Source organism: Lynx canadensis, chromosome A3 (assembly GCF_007474595.2).
Source record: "Lynx canadensis isolate LIC74 chromosome A3, mLynCan4.pri.v2, whole genome shotgun sequence".
In the NCBI taxonomy this organism is placed as follows: Eukaryota; Metazoa; Chordata; class Mammalia; order Carnivora; family Felidae; genus Lynx; species Lynx canadensis.
In genome coordinates, this window is record NC_044305.1 from 109,431,332 (window position 1) to 109,445,775 (window position 14,444).

The following is a 14,444-nucleotide window of genomic DNA, read 5'->3' on the forward strand; positions in this document are numbered from 1 at the left end:
TGGTATGATGCCAACTGGAGCAACCAAGATGTCAGAAGTATTTCACAATGTTGAAGCTCCTCTTCATGAATCTTTGGATCCCAGCAGCTTGTTTACTACATCCTCTAAGGAGCTCAGGAATGCAGCCTGGAGTTCAGACAGTCACTGGATTCTTTTCTGGAAGGTGGTACACCATGTTCCTCTGCGTAACAGCGTGTTTTAAGTTTTCTCTTTCACGTACAACCACAGCTCTACCACAGACGGGAGACAGAACAGGAGAGACTCAGATGCCAAACAGCTACGGAGATTCTGCAGGAAGCCATTTAACTACCACAAAAATGTCCTCACAGAGCCGGGCTGGCTCCTGAGCTATTCTCCTTTCGTCTCCCTGGGCTCCCAACTTCCTAAACAGGATTTGTAGCTCACCTGTCTTCTTGTTAGATGACCCTCGCACTCCTCAGCTGCTTTCTCCGTCTCTCTGTCTCTGCCTCTCTCCTTTCACTTCCAACCATGTAACTGCATCTAATTTTAAGCCCCCCACCTCCAGCCCCTCATTTTTAAAGTGGGGGCTGCTTTGGCTTATACTTTCTGTCCATTAATTTCTCTTAAAAAATGAAATAAAAAAGAAGCCCCACGCAGAGAAAACAAAATCATACACATCTGAACAAATTTCAAACTCAAATAGTTATCTGAATAAACCAGAAGGAGCTCTTCCTTTAACAAATAAACCTGAGTAATGAGATAGTTTGCAGGGGTACCCAGTGATTTTGTTCCTGAATTCACCACATTATACATATGCAAATATGAAATACCTTTGGGGAAACGCCCTGCCACGTTTTGTGTAGATTTTCATATGGTTGTTCGGGGATAAATAAGAAATAACTCTTTCTCTCTACATCCGTGAGGAAATACCAAATATCTCTAATGGAAGGACATCAAGACAGAATGCAGGGTTTGGGCGATGAGGGGACAGAAGAAGGAGGTTTAGAGTCCAGGTTGGCAAACATTTTCTGTTAAAGTCTGGAGGGTAAACCTTTTAGGCTCTGTGGGCCATAAGGCCTCTGTCATACCACAAATACAGCCCCAGAGCACAGCAAATGAGCATGGCTGTGTCTCAATAGAACTATTCATGGACCCTGAAATTTGCATTTCATGCAATGCCATGTGTCATGACTAATATTCTTCTTTTGATTTCACCTAACCATTTAAAAATTTAAAAGCCCTTCTTAACTCCTGGTGACACAAAATCAGGAGGTGGGCGGGATTAGCCTGTGGGTCAGTTTGCCAAGCCCAGCGTAGAGGAAACTGCATGCCAGAGAGAAGGCACGTCTTCGCATCACATCCTACATGAGGTAGCAAGTCCTGTTAGCAAAGCGCTTCCTCATCCCCTGCCTCGGCCAGTCTTCACTGCAATCTGTGAGATACATAGGGTTCAGAGAAGACAAGCGTGATCATTCAGTTAAAAAATATGTGAGTCTATTAGTAGGTGCTGGGCTTGCATTGGGCTCTACAGATATGGCTATGACAAAGGCATAGTTTCTGGTTGTTTAGGGATCAGGGACAGCCCAGGACAGCCCAGGTAATTATGACACAGAACGCAGGCTAGAGAGACACATACAGGAAGCATTTATTTCAGTTTAGGAGCTCACAGAAAGCATTCTGGAGGAAATGATATCCAGCTCAGATGGGGAAGAGATAAATGGGCAAAAAGGAGAGAAGGGGGAACAACTATACAGATTACAAGGAACAGCAGGAGCAAAGGTGTAGAGGTATGAGAGCACAACACATAAAGGAACTTCAAAGTAGTCAGGAGGCTCGTATCACGGAGCAGCCAGTACAGGTATATACATGGAGGCAGCACAAGAGCAGAAGAAACACTGTTCTAGAAAGTTGGGCAGGGACCATTTTATATCATGTTACAGAGGGTGGACTTTATCCTGGGAGTAGTGGGAAGGGAGCCAGTGAACAGGTAGAAGCCAAGAGGTGATGTGGTTCAAATTCACTCTCCCGTAAGATCATTCAGTGGAGAATGGATTGCCAGAAACAGAAATGCCAATGCTCTCATTTCACAATAAAGAATACTGACACCCTCCCCTCATATAACCTGACTTGAGCAGGTTCGCTGAGCTGGTGAGATGCGAAACCAGTCTGCTAGACCCATGCCCAGTGCCCTCTGCCCACAATGCCTTTCCCGCACACTCTGGAGTAGACAGCACATATCAAAGTCATAAATACATCTATGTACTCATTTTGGTTGGGAATGGTACTTAGAAACCAAGATCTAGCCATCAGCTTCATTCATTGCTAGAGGGATGCCATGACTTCTAGAGACTTGCAGCTGACAAAGCTATGAAAATAAACACAATGCCACACACCCTTTGCATTGAACTAATAATATGTGAATAATGACCTAATGACTTTCATTTAGGTCCTGAAAATGCCAAATTCTCTGCCAAAGCAGAAAAAGAAAACCAGGAGTGCCGATGAGACAGTAAAGTCCCTGGTGATGCCTCTTAAAATTTGTACACTGGGTAGAATTATAGGGGGTTTCATACCAGGGGGTTTTATAACAGAGGGTGAAGCATGCCATCATCCTATACAGAAGGATAAGAAATCAGATAGGGTCTAGTAGATTTTTATAATAACAGGTAGAGGTTGCAATTCTGTTCTTTTTAAAGCTCAGCTCACAGCTGTCATGGAGATAACAGTTTTGTGTTTTGTGCTTTGTTTGTTTTTTTAATTCTTAATGGTAATTTAATCTAATCTGTATACTTTACAGGTTAGGACCCTGAGTCTGTACATACCTGCGGCTTGGAACCCTGCTTCTGGGAAGTCAAACATACCTGGGTTTGTGTCCCCACTCTGCCCATCACTTGCTATACAGCTTTGGGCAAACAACTTTTCCCTTCCTAGCAGCTTCACCTGAACCTCTTAGGTTTGTTGATTTGAAAGGAAGTAATGCCTGTTAAAGTCATTCAGCTCTGTGCTTGCCACATGGAACATGGTCTTTAAATGTTATTTGTAATTATTATTCATAATTATAACAAACTTTTCTAGTTGTAATAATAAGTATTCATAGATCGCTACCTTACTACCATTATTGCTATTGTTATTTAAAGAATAACAATAGGGGCACCTGGGTGGCTCGGTCGGTTAAGCGTCCGACTTCGGCTCAGGTCATGATCTCATGGTCCATGAGTTCGAGCCCCGCGTCGGGCTCTGGGCTGACAGCTCAGAGCCCGGAGCCTGTTTCGGATTCTGTGTCTCCCTCTCTCTCTGCCCCTCCCCTGTTCATGCTCTGTCTCTCTCTGTCTCAAAAATAAATAAATGTTAAAAAATTTTAAAAAAAAAGAATAACAATAAACTAGAATCACCTCCACTCCAGACCTAAACTGCTACTGAAAATCTTTTTCCACTTTAACAGTGACTTTCAAACTATTTTCCAAAGAGTCTTGGGGTTTGGGAAAGTAGCTAAAGGAGAAGCTGGCTGTCTCAGAGCTCTCAACCTTTGACCCTGACTTCTATATCTCTTTTGAAGCAAGAGCACCACTATGAAAAATAACTTTGAAAACCATTGCAAACCATTGAATTCCACCACACTGTCATTAAAAATGAAATCGGTAGCAAGCAAAGGACAGGACCATATGCCTTCATCCTAAAGAAATAAAAGTCAAGCAGTGGGTTTGAAATACATTATGCAAGTCCTGGCTCTCCTTTCTTTTCTGTTGGGTATGATTTTCCGAGGAAGCTCAGTGTAGAGGGACAGCAGGATGCCTAACATGCAAAATAGATTCTCCACACAGGTTTCTAACCTTCACCAACACCCACGGCCACTGTCCCTTCTCCACTTAAACTTGGCCACCTTCCTTGCATTACGAACATTCCTTGGGTGCCTACATGTGCTACAGCCTGAGAGGTCGACTGCGGAACATCTCTGGAATTTGCATCTGGAAAAGTTGAAACTCGGACAGGCCAATTGTTCATCCAAAGGTGGAATTTCATGTCCCCCTGAGCCTTTGACTTGTCAGGCCCCAATTTCTCTCTCACATGAAGATAAGTTTATTACCTAGACTCAGGGAAGCAGAATATGAAAAAGGAACTGTGAACATGTCGTTCAAAGTGAATGAGCAGATGATTTACATGATAGGTTCAACTGACCTTTAGTGGCCTAATAATTTTGAAAAGCTCCTTGCAAAGCTGAATATACCTGCAGAGTGGTGTTCAGAACTGCCTTTTGGCTTATAGCTCAGTTATGCCCTGTCCTCTTCCCCTGTTGTAATATTTTGGATCAACTCCTTCCGTGTAACCAATTCTCAAAGTGTAAAACAAAAAGAGACTAACTTTCTTCCACTTTGAAAATTAATTCTTCACCTTAGAAAAGGATTTATGTTTCTGAGTCATAGAAAAGCCAACACCCTCCAGCACTTAGAAGAAACACCACAAAGAGAAAAAAAGAATAAAAACATTCATGAATCAATTTCCCTTTCCGTATAGATCTGAGAGGTGAGATAGTTCTCGTATCTGCCAAGGGGCTTCCGGCTCTGACAAGTTGAGTCAGCATGCTGCAAATTGTTCGAGGTGGTTTTTGGACCACATCTGGTAGCTGGAAGAAACTGAACTGGGTCAAACTAACTTTTGTAAGGTGCCTTAGGATTTTAGCAAATAAAGGAAAACTCTTAGCACCTTAACTCAATGTTATAGTCCTTGTAATCGTCTACAGTGTGGGCGCAACACACACACACACACACACACACACACACACACACACACACACACACACGATAGCTGGGTGACCAGATACCTGAGATGAGCTCTTGCCTGTTTTGAGCTCTGATACTAATGTGATTCACGGGGTGGCAACCACAGAAAGATGCTCAGATCTCCCTTTAAGAAAGACTCTGGTGACAAGTGTGCTTATCTGCCCAACTGCAGTTTCCAAAGGTTTGGGATGGATCCATTGCAGCATTCATACCAAGGCTGGACTATGCTTCTCCAGAGCAGCTCCTAGCCAATGACTGAGCATGGGATGGGGACAGGGGTGGTGGGTGGACTGGAGCCAGGAACTCCTGCCCAATGGAGGGATCTCTGCAGTGGGAATTGTTTTGGGACTTCCCATCAGCCTAGCCAAGACTTTTCTTCGAGCTGCCCTGCAATCGGAAGCCCTACCTATCCAATTCTTCCCCCTTCCTGTTCTCCCTTTTCATGGTTGTCAGACTTGCATCATGATCTGGGGCTCTCCCCAGTGCCTCCTGCTTCCTGTCCCCTTTCTCTTTGGCAAGGATTTTCCCCCAAGAAACAAATTACATTTCTAATCCTGTCTTGGCTTCTGCTTCCTGGAGGACCTAAATGGAGGTGATGGAGAAAGAGCAGAGCTTTTTCTGCCTAACCCTATCTCTAACCTCTGCTCCACACAATGCCTTGTGTTTCCAGCCAGCCCATGCTTTCCCCCTTGGGCAGTGTTTGCCCTTGGAAGTCATGTGGTCTTTTGCCATTTACTTTCCCAACAGAAACACCAAGCCTAAGCATATTGGAACCAGCAATGTATCTCTAATGAATGGAAAATATGAAAAACCAACGAGGTGCTGAGATGCTGAGATGTTACGGCAAAGTCTGCCCCAACTGGATATTTTGACTGTGTGTGTGTGTGTGTGTGTGTGTGTGTGTGTGTACAGTGTGTTAGCTCTCAGTTGCAGGAGGAGGAAGTGGTAAACATTCCAAATTTAGAAATAACTTCCTCCTCATAATTTTAAGGTGAGAGAACAAATGAATATAGATGCATTCTTTCACCTTTTCAACTCCCTTGTTTACCTCCCAAACTACAAGATCACTTGGCAAGTAGTAGAATGGGTTCACTTCTATTTTATTGTATTTCCCTCTATTTTCATAATCCAGTGAAATACTCAAAAAATGAGGGGTGGGGGAAAAGCCAGGGAAAACAAACACAAATGAGTTGAATGAGCCACAAACTCTTCAATCAATATTTAATCAAGCAATTGCTACAATTTGGAGTGGTATAACCTGTTTTAATTCTTCCAAGTAATCTATCGAGCTTCGTTTTAATTACTAAAATATAAAAGACCTAGGAAATCGAGGTAAAAATTGCTTCTCCCTATAGCTCGCTGTGACTGAGTTACCTACCTACAGGTAAAAAGAAAGGTTAAAAGTCTCTGACGACTCCTTCCAACAATGGATTCTTAGGTCAGGAAATTAATTTTTAAGGATTAAAACACGCACTTAAATGCTATTTATTCACAACTAGTGAGTGTATAGATCCTGTTCACTTTGGCTCGGAACATAAAAGATGAGTCACCTGGTCAAATCCCGGTCTCCCCACAGAGATTTCATTCTCAGGTAGGCAGCAACTCGGATCCACTCCTTCTCTGTCTCTGCTTCTCCTTCTGCCACCTTTCCAAAGCCTATAAAGACACCCTAAGTGCATTCATTTGTTGGGATTACACTACCAGCATTAAAAAATACTTCAAGATTTCACATCATGTTCGACCTCCCTACTCCCTGCCCTCCACCAACAATAAGGCGGGAAATCCATATTAAATTATCTGGACTCAGTATTGTAACAAATGTACACACCCCCCCACACCCTCCAACCCCGCTTCCTTTCATCTGTGTATGGCTTTAAACAGCTGACCGGGACAGTTTTCATCTCTAATCTAATCAACTGACTTTCCCATGGGAAACAGCCAATGAAGCCCAAACCTACGTACCAAACTCTTTCTAGACCCAGGCAACTCACCACATCTGACACTTCAAAAAAATCTGTAGAAGTGGCTGCTATGAGTCACTAAGGACAAACAGCATTCCTGAAAGGAATGAACATCACTAGCAGAAACATATTAATGCTTGCTTTGAAAACTCTATAGGTCCCTACAGACCTGAATAGTATTTAGGCCTGAATTCTCTCCATCTCTAGGATACCTTCTATTTGCTATTCAGTTTTCTATAAATATAACTATCTCCTGTCCTTTTTTTTTTTTTTTTAACAATGACAAACTAGCATCAGAAATACTTGGCATCTTTTTTAATACTGTCCTTTTAATTCTTGTTAGGAGCTTAAAGGAGTCACCAACTATAATTTGCTCTATACCAGTGGCTTTTAATTTGGGGGACCATGATCTACATATTACATCACATATTACACACACACACACACACACACACACACACACACACGTACACCCAAAACCAAACAAAAGAAGATCCTCAAGGGAGAAGACAGGACAACAAAACATAATGTGGGATTCAGGAGGACATATCCTAGAACAAAAAAAGGACATTAGGTCACAGTGAAGGAAATTCAAATAAAATATGAACTTCAGGTAATAATAATGTATGAGCTATTGGCTCATTAGAGTGAAAAATGTACCATAATAATGTAAGCTGCTCACAATGGGGAAAACTGTGTATGGAATGTATAGGAATCTCAGCACTACCTTTGCAACTTTTCTAAAATAAAAAGCTTATCAGGGCGTCTGGGTGGCTCAGTCAGTTCAGTGTCCAACTCTTGACTTTGGCTCAGGTCATAATCTCACAGTTCATGGGTTTGAGCCCGGCATCAGGCTCTGCGCTGACTCTGTGGAGCCTGCTTAGGAGTCTCTCCTCTCTCTGCCCCTCTCCTGTTCTCTCTCTCTTAAAATAAATAAATAAATAAATTAATTAATTAAATACATACGGTTTTTTACAAAAGCTTATGGAGACAACATTGACAACAGTAATGGCAGCAGCTACCAGGTGGGGCAGTGACATCAGGCTCTTCCTTCATTCGTGTATCCACCCCATCCCCGCTGTAAAATGCCACTGTGGATTCACGGTCCCTTCCCAACCAGGCAGATGGAAGATGAAGCCATAAGATGAGGAAGGTAAAGCACGTTCCACGTGCACCAGAAGAGCAACTGACTAATGCAAGTGGTCTTAGCAAGCTACACCTAACCTCTCATTGTTCTCTAACAGGGGTCCAGAGGGAAGCAATAAAGCTCTGAGAAATTTACTCTGAAATCTGAAATCTGGCCAAACACCAGTTGCCAACTAACCTGCCCAAAATCTGACAGGAGATTCAAACCAGCACATTTTCCTGTTTTAAGAGAGGTGTCATTTTTGCCTCTTCTTTTCTATCTTTTTTTTTTTTTTTTTTGCTTTTACTTCTTGTTAAGAACAACTATGAGTTGGTAATGAAACATTCGAATCAGATGGAAGGAATAAAACTTGGGATAAAATGGCACAGAACCAAACAAATCCCTGGAGCAGAAGAAAATCCTGGCAGTGATAGGAAGTCAGGCCTTTCCAATATGGATCTGAATGAAGCAAACCTCAAAGCCAAATGTATGGGCGTGAAACTTCATAAAATGAAAGTGTGGAAATGCAAGTGTGCACAAATGGAAGCGGATTAATTTTCCAAAGCTCCATCGAGTAAAGTTCAAACTGCTGCTGACTCCAGGCTCAGAGCAAGAATAATATGGAGAGTATGAAAAACTCTTGGATCGAATAGCCTCTGGTCACTCCTTCTTTGCATTTGTGAGAAGATCCTTTCTGGCTCCTGTATCCTAATGGAAGAAGGTTCTGATCCTTAAGTGGCCTGGGCCACAGGAGTAGCCTATCCAAAGAGGTTTTCAAACCTCTTTTTCAAAAGGGAAATTCTTGTATGAAAGAATCTTAATCAATTACAATCAGAGCTACTCTGGATGAGGAGGAAGAGAGGACAGATAACCACATCATTTGATGACTGTATTATGTATGCAGTCGACACTGGAATAGCCCAGGGGTTAGAGGCACCCACCCTCCCCACTCTGTGCAGTTGAAAATTTGTATACAACTTTTGACTCCCCAAAACTTACCTACCGTTGACTGGAAGCCTTACCGGTAACATGCACAGTTCATTAACACATATTTGTAGGTTATATGTATTATATGCTGCATTCTTACGGTAAGTAAGCTAGAGAAAAGAAAATTCAGAAAACCCTAAGAGAAAATGCATTTTCATTACTGTACTGTATTTATCAAAAAGAAAAAATTCATGCATAAGTGGGTCAAGTTTATGTTTATTTTATGTGTGTAAAGATCTCATCATTTCTAAGAATGGTGTTTAGAAATTGTCCTGGGGCGCCTGGGTGGCTCAGTCCGTTAAGCAACCAACACCTGATTTTGGCTCAGGCCATGATCTCACAGTCATGAGATCGAGCCCCTTGTAGGCCTCTGCACTGAGTGTGGAGCTTGCTTGAGATTCTCCCTCTCTCTCCCTCTCTCCCTGCCCCCCCTCACTCTCTCTCTCTCTCTCTCTCTCTCTCAGAAGAAATAAATAAACATTAAAAAAATAATAAGTTGTCCCAATGATTACTATCTAGTTTATTGATACGGATAAATATATTTTTCATTATAAATTATATTAACAAATAATCTTACTCCCCATTTGTATAAGTGGTAGACTTCCTTGTCCCTGGGAACCCTAGGGACTAAAGCATTTCAGAACAGACTTTGAGAGGAGAAGAAAAGCCCTAAGATGAATACTAGATTTGGCAGAAATTGGCCAAATGCTCATCCACCCTGCTTTCTCCTCCTGGGAACGGAGGAACACCACATATTCCAGTTGCCCTTGCCAATAAGTTAGGAGCATGTGGTTGAGTTCTGGCCAATGGAATATGAGTGAAAATAATACGTAACTCTTTCAGGCCTTGTCTCCAAACTTTCTCCTGCACTCCTCTACCCTCTCCTCATCTGTCTTTCTTGTCTCCACACTGGAAAGTAAGGACTGCTAGTTGGTAGAGTTACAAGATGGAAGGAGTTTCTACCTGATCCTTGAGTTTCTGTTTAAATGAGAATGACTCAGGAAACCTACATTGGCAGCATCACACTATGATATGAGCAAGAAATAAGAAGTTCAGGGACGCCTGGGTGGCTCAGTCAGTTAAGCAGCTGACTTCGGCTCAGGTCATGATCTCGCGGTCCGTGGGTTCGAGCCCCGCGTTGGGCTCTGTGCTGACAGCTTGGAGCCTGAAGCCTGTTACAGATTCTGTGTCCCCCTCTCTCTGACCCTCCCCCGTACATGCTCTGTCTCTCTCTGTCTCAAAAATAAATAAACATTAAAAAAAATAAAAAAAAAAAAAGAAATAAGAAGTTCATGGGTTAAGCCACAGGGATTTGAAGGTTTGTTACCACAGTGACATACAGAAGATACAGACTTCTAAAATTTATTTAATTTCCTTGAAAAAAAATTTCCTAATTTTGTTAACAGAGCTAATTTCAGCCTGAGTTTCCTCCATAACATAGATTCCTTTTTAAATGTTTTATTAGAAAAAGGTTCTCTTTCATGAACTAGCATGGACTTGCATTTTTTCGGTGCAGTATTTTAAAGTTTACATAAAGTTTATTAAATATCACAGTAGATCTAGAAACTAAATTGTAGCAATTGACATGTCACAGCTGGAAACATTTAGAAAAATTATGTTTCCTTGTTCTTTAATTGGAATTAATATTAACATCAATGGAGACACTGAATGAATATGGAAGTTGATATCCCCCCAAGATGTGTTTTTATCCAAGTAGATAAAAACTATGTCACCTATCATGCTATCCTTGTGCCCTGGGTACCAGAAACCTTGGGTCAGAATTAATGCTTAATCACAATAATTGGGTACTGTATTTGCCACTGATTCCCTTACATGGGTTTGATTTTTCTGTGTCTTTCTTAACAGTTTGTTGTTTTTTACTGTTGGAATCACTTGCTCTCAACAAGTAAATCTTTCAAGAGAAATGACACTAGAAAATAAAATGAAACACATGTTTGGAATTCTCTTTAAAGTAACATTTCACTTGAGTGATATTGAAAAGTTTTCCCAACCACTGTAGCTATTTAAGTGGATGCTACATCACAATTAAATGGAAAGGTTTTGTACAGCGTAGGTATTTACAAAGCACCTACCCTGTGGTGGAGGAACTCAGACATGATCTTTGGTGATGGGTTAGTCAATGAATGGATGACCCCTTGACTATACTGCAATCATTTCTTTACAAATCCCAGATATATGAAGAGCATGAGTGGCAAAAAATTTTCTATTTTATCAAAATTGGAATCAGATTTTAAAATCAGACTTTAGTTCAGGGGCATCTGGGTGGCTCGGTCAGTTAAGCATCCAACTTGATTTTGGCTCAGGTCATGATACCAGGGTCATGGGATAAAGCCCTGGGTTGGGCTCCGTGCAGAGTGTGGAGGCTGCTTGAGATTCTCTCCCTCTGCTCCTCCCCCCCCACTTGCTCTCTCTCTCTCTCAAAATAAAATAAATCTTTAATAAATAAACAAATAAAATAGACTTTAATTCAAATAACTTTTTTTCTATCAAACCCTAAAGAATCCCCCATAATTGTTAACCTGATGCCAAGACGAACAAAACATCTTTTTGCAGCAATCGCTGCTATCGTTTTATATTTTGTAAGGGTTTCTACTGGAATATTAATATACCATTCTTCCTTTCTAGTGATTGAGTGAATAAAAGCTGGTTTGTAGCAGGGTCTGCTTTGACTCATGGAAGCCTCACAAAAGAAGAATGGCGACCATGAACGTGTGCAAGCTTGTTCACCTGCCTGGTAATGGACTATTTTCATATTATGAAAGGAATCATAAATATATACTTCCCTTCCTCTTCTAATGCCATGGCTGTTTTATTTTAAAGGTCAGGCAGTGGTCATGATGTCTTCCGGCCACAAGGGGAGCATCTGAATTCTCATCTTGGGAAGGAGTCAAGAACGGTAAGAGTAACCTTCTGGATGGACCTAAGGCATCCGAGCAATGTGCTCACATTGCCCTCTGCAGCAGGAGGGGGGAGCATCCCTGCACAGTGCCCAATTTCAGCCTCCATTATAACAGGCCTCCAACTCTGGTAGCAGCAACAACCACATGGTGGCTCTTTCTGGAGTATCCGGTCCCCCAAACTGAGTCCTCTAGCCTCAAAGAGACATTCATTTCTGGTTCCCACTCTGATAGCAGCACAAGATGGGAGCAGCTACCTTATGGTTGGATTAAGTGAGGAATTCTTGTACAGGAGGGACTCCAGTAATGAAAGACATTTGTGTAATAATGGGACAGGCACTCAAAGTCATTTTAATTTGAATATTTAAGAAGATGTGACCTTATATATTTTCCTCAGGATGGCGAAGTACACATCGAGTGAAAGTGTAAAGATACAGCCCAATCCAAAGGAAGATATGTGTAGACCTTATCAATATAATCCTTAGTGCTAACAAATCAGCAGAATGTATACAAGATGAATTAAATCAATGTAATATTTATTTATTAATAATATAAGTGCCATTAATGCAACTTGTTAGGTATATATAGATGAATAGTATATGATCCCTGTCCATAAGAAGGTGATGGTCCCCGAACCTCTATCTGGGTTCACTGGGAATATTCACCCTTAGCATCACCTGGGATGCTGGGACCCAGGTGGGACCCACTGGGAATATTCACCCTTAGCATCACCTGGGAATATTCACCCTTAGCATCCACTGGGACCACTGGGAATATTCACCCTTAGCATCACCTGGCCAAAATAGTTTGCCCAAGGCTTGTCACTGTTTCATGAGCCAAAACTCTGAATGACATTTCCTGGTATTCTTGCCTCATTTTATCTTTCAGCTAGAGCAGCTTTGGTAATTGATAAGCAAGAAGCCACAGGCATAAGATAGAGACTCTAGATCAAAGAGAAAGTTCCATTCAAGAATAACCTCATCACTGGTTAGTAGTAGTGAGGTTGCTTTCATATGACTCTTCCCTTAGGTCAGATGCTCATAAACTTGAGTCCTGGGAACTGTGAACTTCCTAAAGTTGTATGCAATATTGTATGTGAGTGGGGGTATTTTATTGAGTCATTAATGGCTGCCTTCATCAATTTTTGTCTGATGGAAATGAATAAAAGGAGAATTTCTCCTTTCCTTCTCCTAGAGAGATAAACAACTTTCCTCTCTCAGTGTTCCTGGGACCTAGTTCTGCCCTGAAGATCACCTCCATCTGCTTCTTTGCCGAGAGCAAGGGACAGAGGTGGGAAGTGCTTGGGAGAGGAGAGACCAGGAGACTATGGTAGGCAGGTAGAGGTGGCATGGATCAGGGGCGGTAGTAAGAGATAGCTCCTGGGACTAGAACTAGGGGTAGGGAGTGAGGGGAGAGATGCTGTTGATCTAAGCTCTTCTGATAACAGGGCTCACCCAGCGGTCCAGACACATCAGGGCCTCCCATGAGAATGGTTGAACGTATGTTCTCTGCAGAGGCACCTGGAGAGTCTGGACACTAGTACAGCAGACTGGGGGCTCAGCACAGATTCCTGAGCAGAGCCAGACATTGTCACCTGCACCTCTGAGCGAAGGATAAAAACCCCAAGAGGATTGGACTGAAATCTTGAGGCTCCCCCTAATATTTTTGGTCCAAGTTTCCAGGGTGATCTCAAGTGAATAGCAAGGAAGAATGAGAAACGCCCTCCCACAAATAATTGAACTTGGATCTCTCAACCACCTGGTGGGTGGAAGGCTGAGTCAGATAGGATTTAGAAAAATTAAGGATGAGACATTTCTTACACTTCCAAGATCATGGAGCAAAGGCAAGCCAATTACATGCATATGTACACTTTCTTTTAGGAAAAGTGCCCAGAACTTTCTTCCAATTTTTAAAGAAACCTAAGCTTTAGGAGATAGGGGGTGTTTTTAGGCTGGGCTCTCTGAGATGAGAATTCAAGATTTGTGAGCGAGTCATTTATTAAGAAAGTGCTTCTAGGGGCGCCTGAGTGGCTCAGTTGGTTGGGCATCCAACTTCAGCTCAGGTCATGATGTCATGGTTCGTGAGTTTGAGCCCCACTGTGTGCTGACAGCTCAGAGCCTGGAGCCTGCTTCGGGTTCGGATTGTGTATCTCCCTCTCTCTCTCTGCCCCTCCCCCACTTGCACTCTGTCTCTGTCTCTTTCTCTCTCTCAAAAATAAATAAACATTAAAAAAAATTTTTGTAAGACAGTGCTTCTAGAGGAGACTGGCAAGAAAGTGGGGAAGCAGAGAGAAGAAGGAGGGAGAAGGGGGAAGAAGGCAAGTAAGTTTGCATCTTAGGCAAAGCCCTGCAGAGGAGGGTTTGGGCAGATCCCACGGGGGGGACTTCCGGGATGTAAGTTACACTTCTGAGTAGGACCAACTGAGGCAAGACAGCTGGGCTTATAACCCTTTGCTCAAGGGCCATGGGCAGGGCTGTGGAGAACAAATCCCCAGGCACTTTGGGCTGATAGCTCTCTGTACTGTCTCTGGTGGAGCTAAGGGCAGATTTCCTAAGAGTTTCAAATGCCGTCAATTTGAATCAAATGCACAACAGAGGAAAGAGGGAGTGTGCATGAAAATGGTCAAGGAAAGCCAATAGGAAGCTGCGGGGATCTGGGCAGCAACACCAATATTGTCCACTCCTCCCCCTGAAAGTTGTTCCTAAAAAGGCCA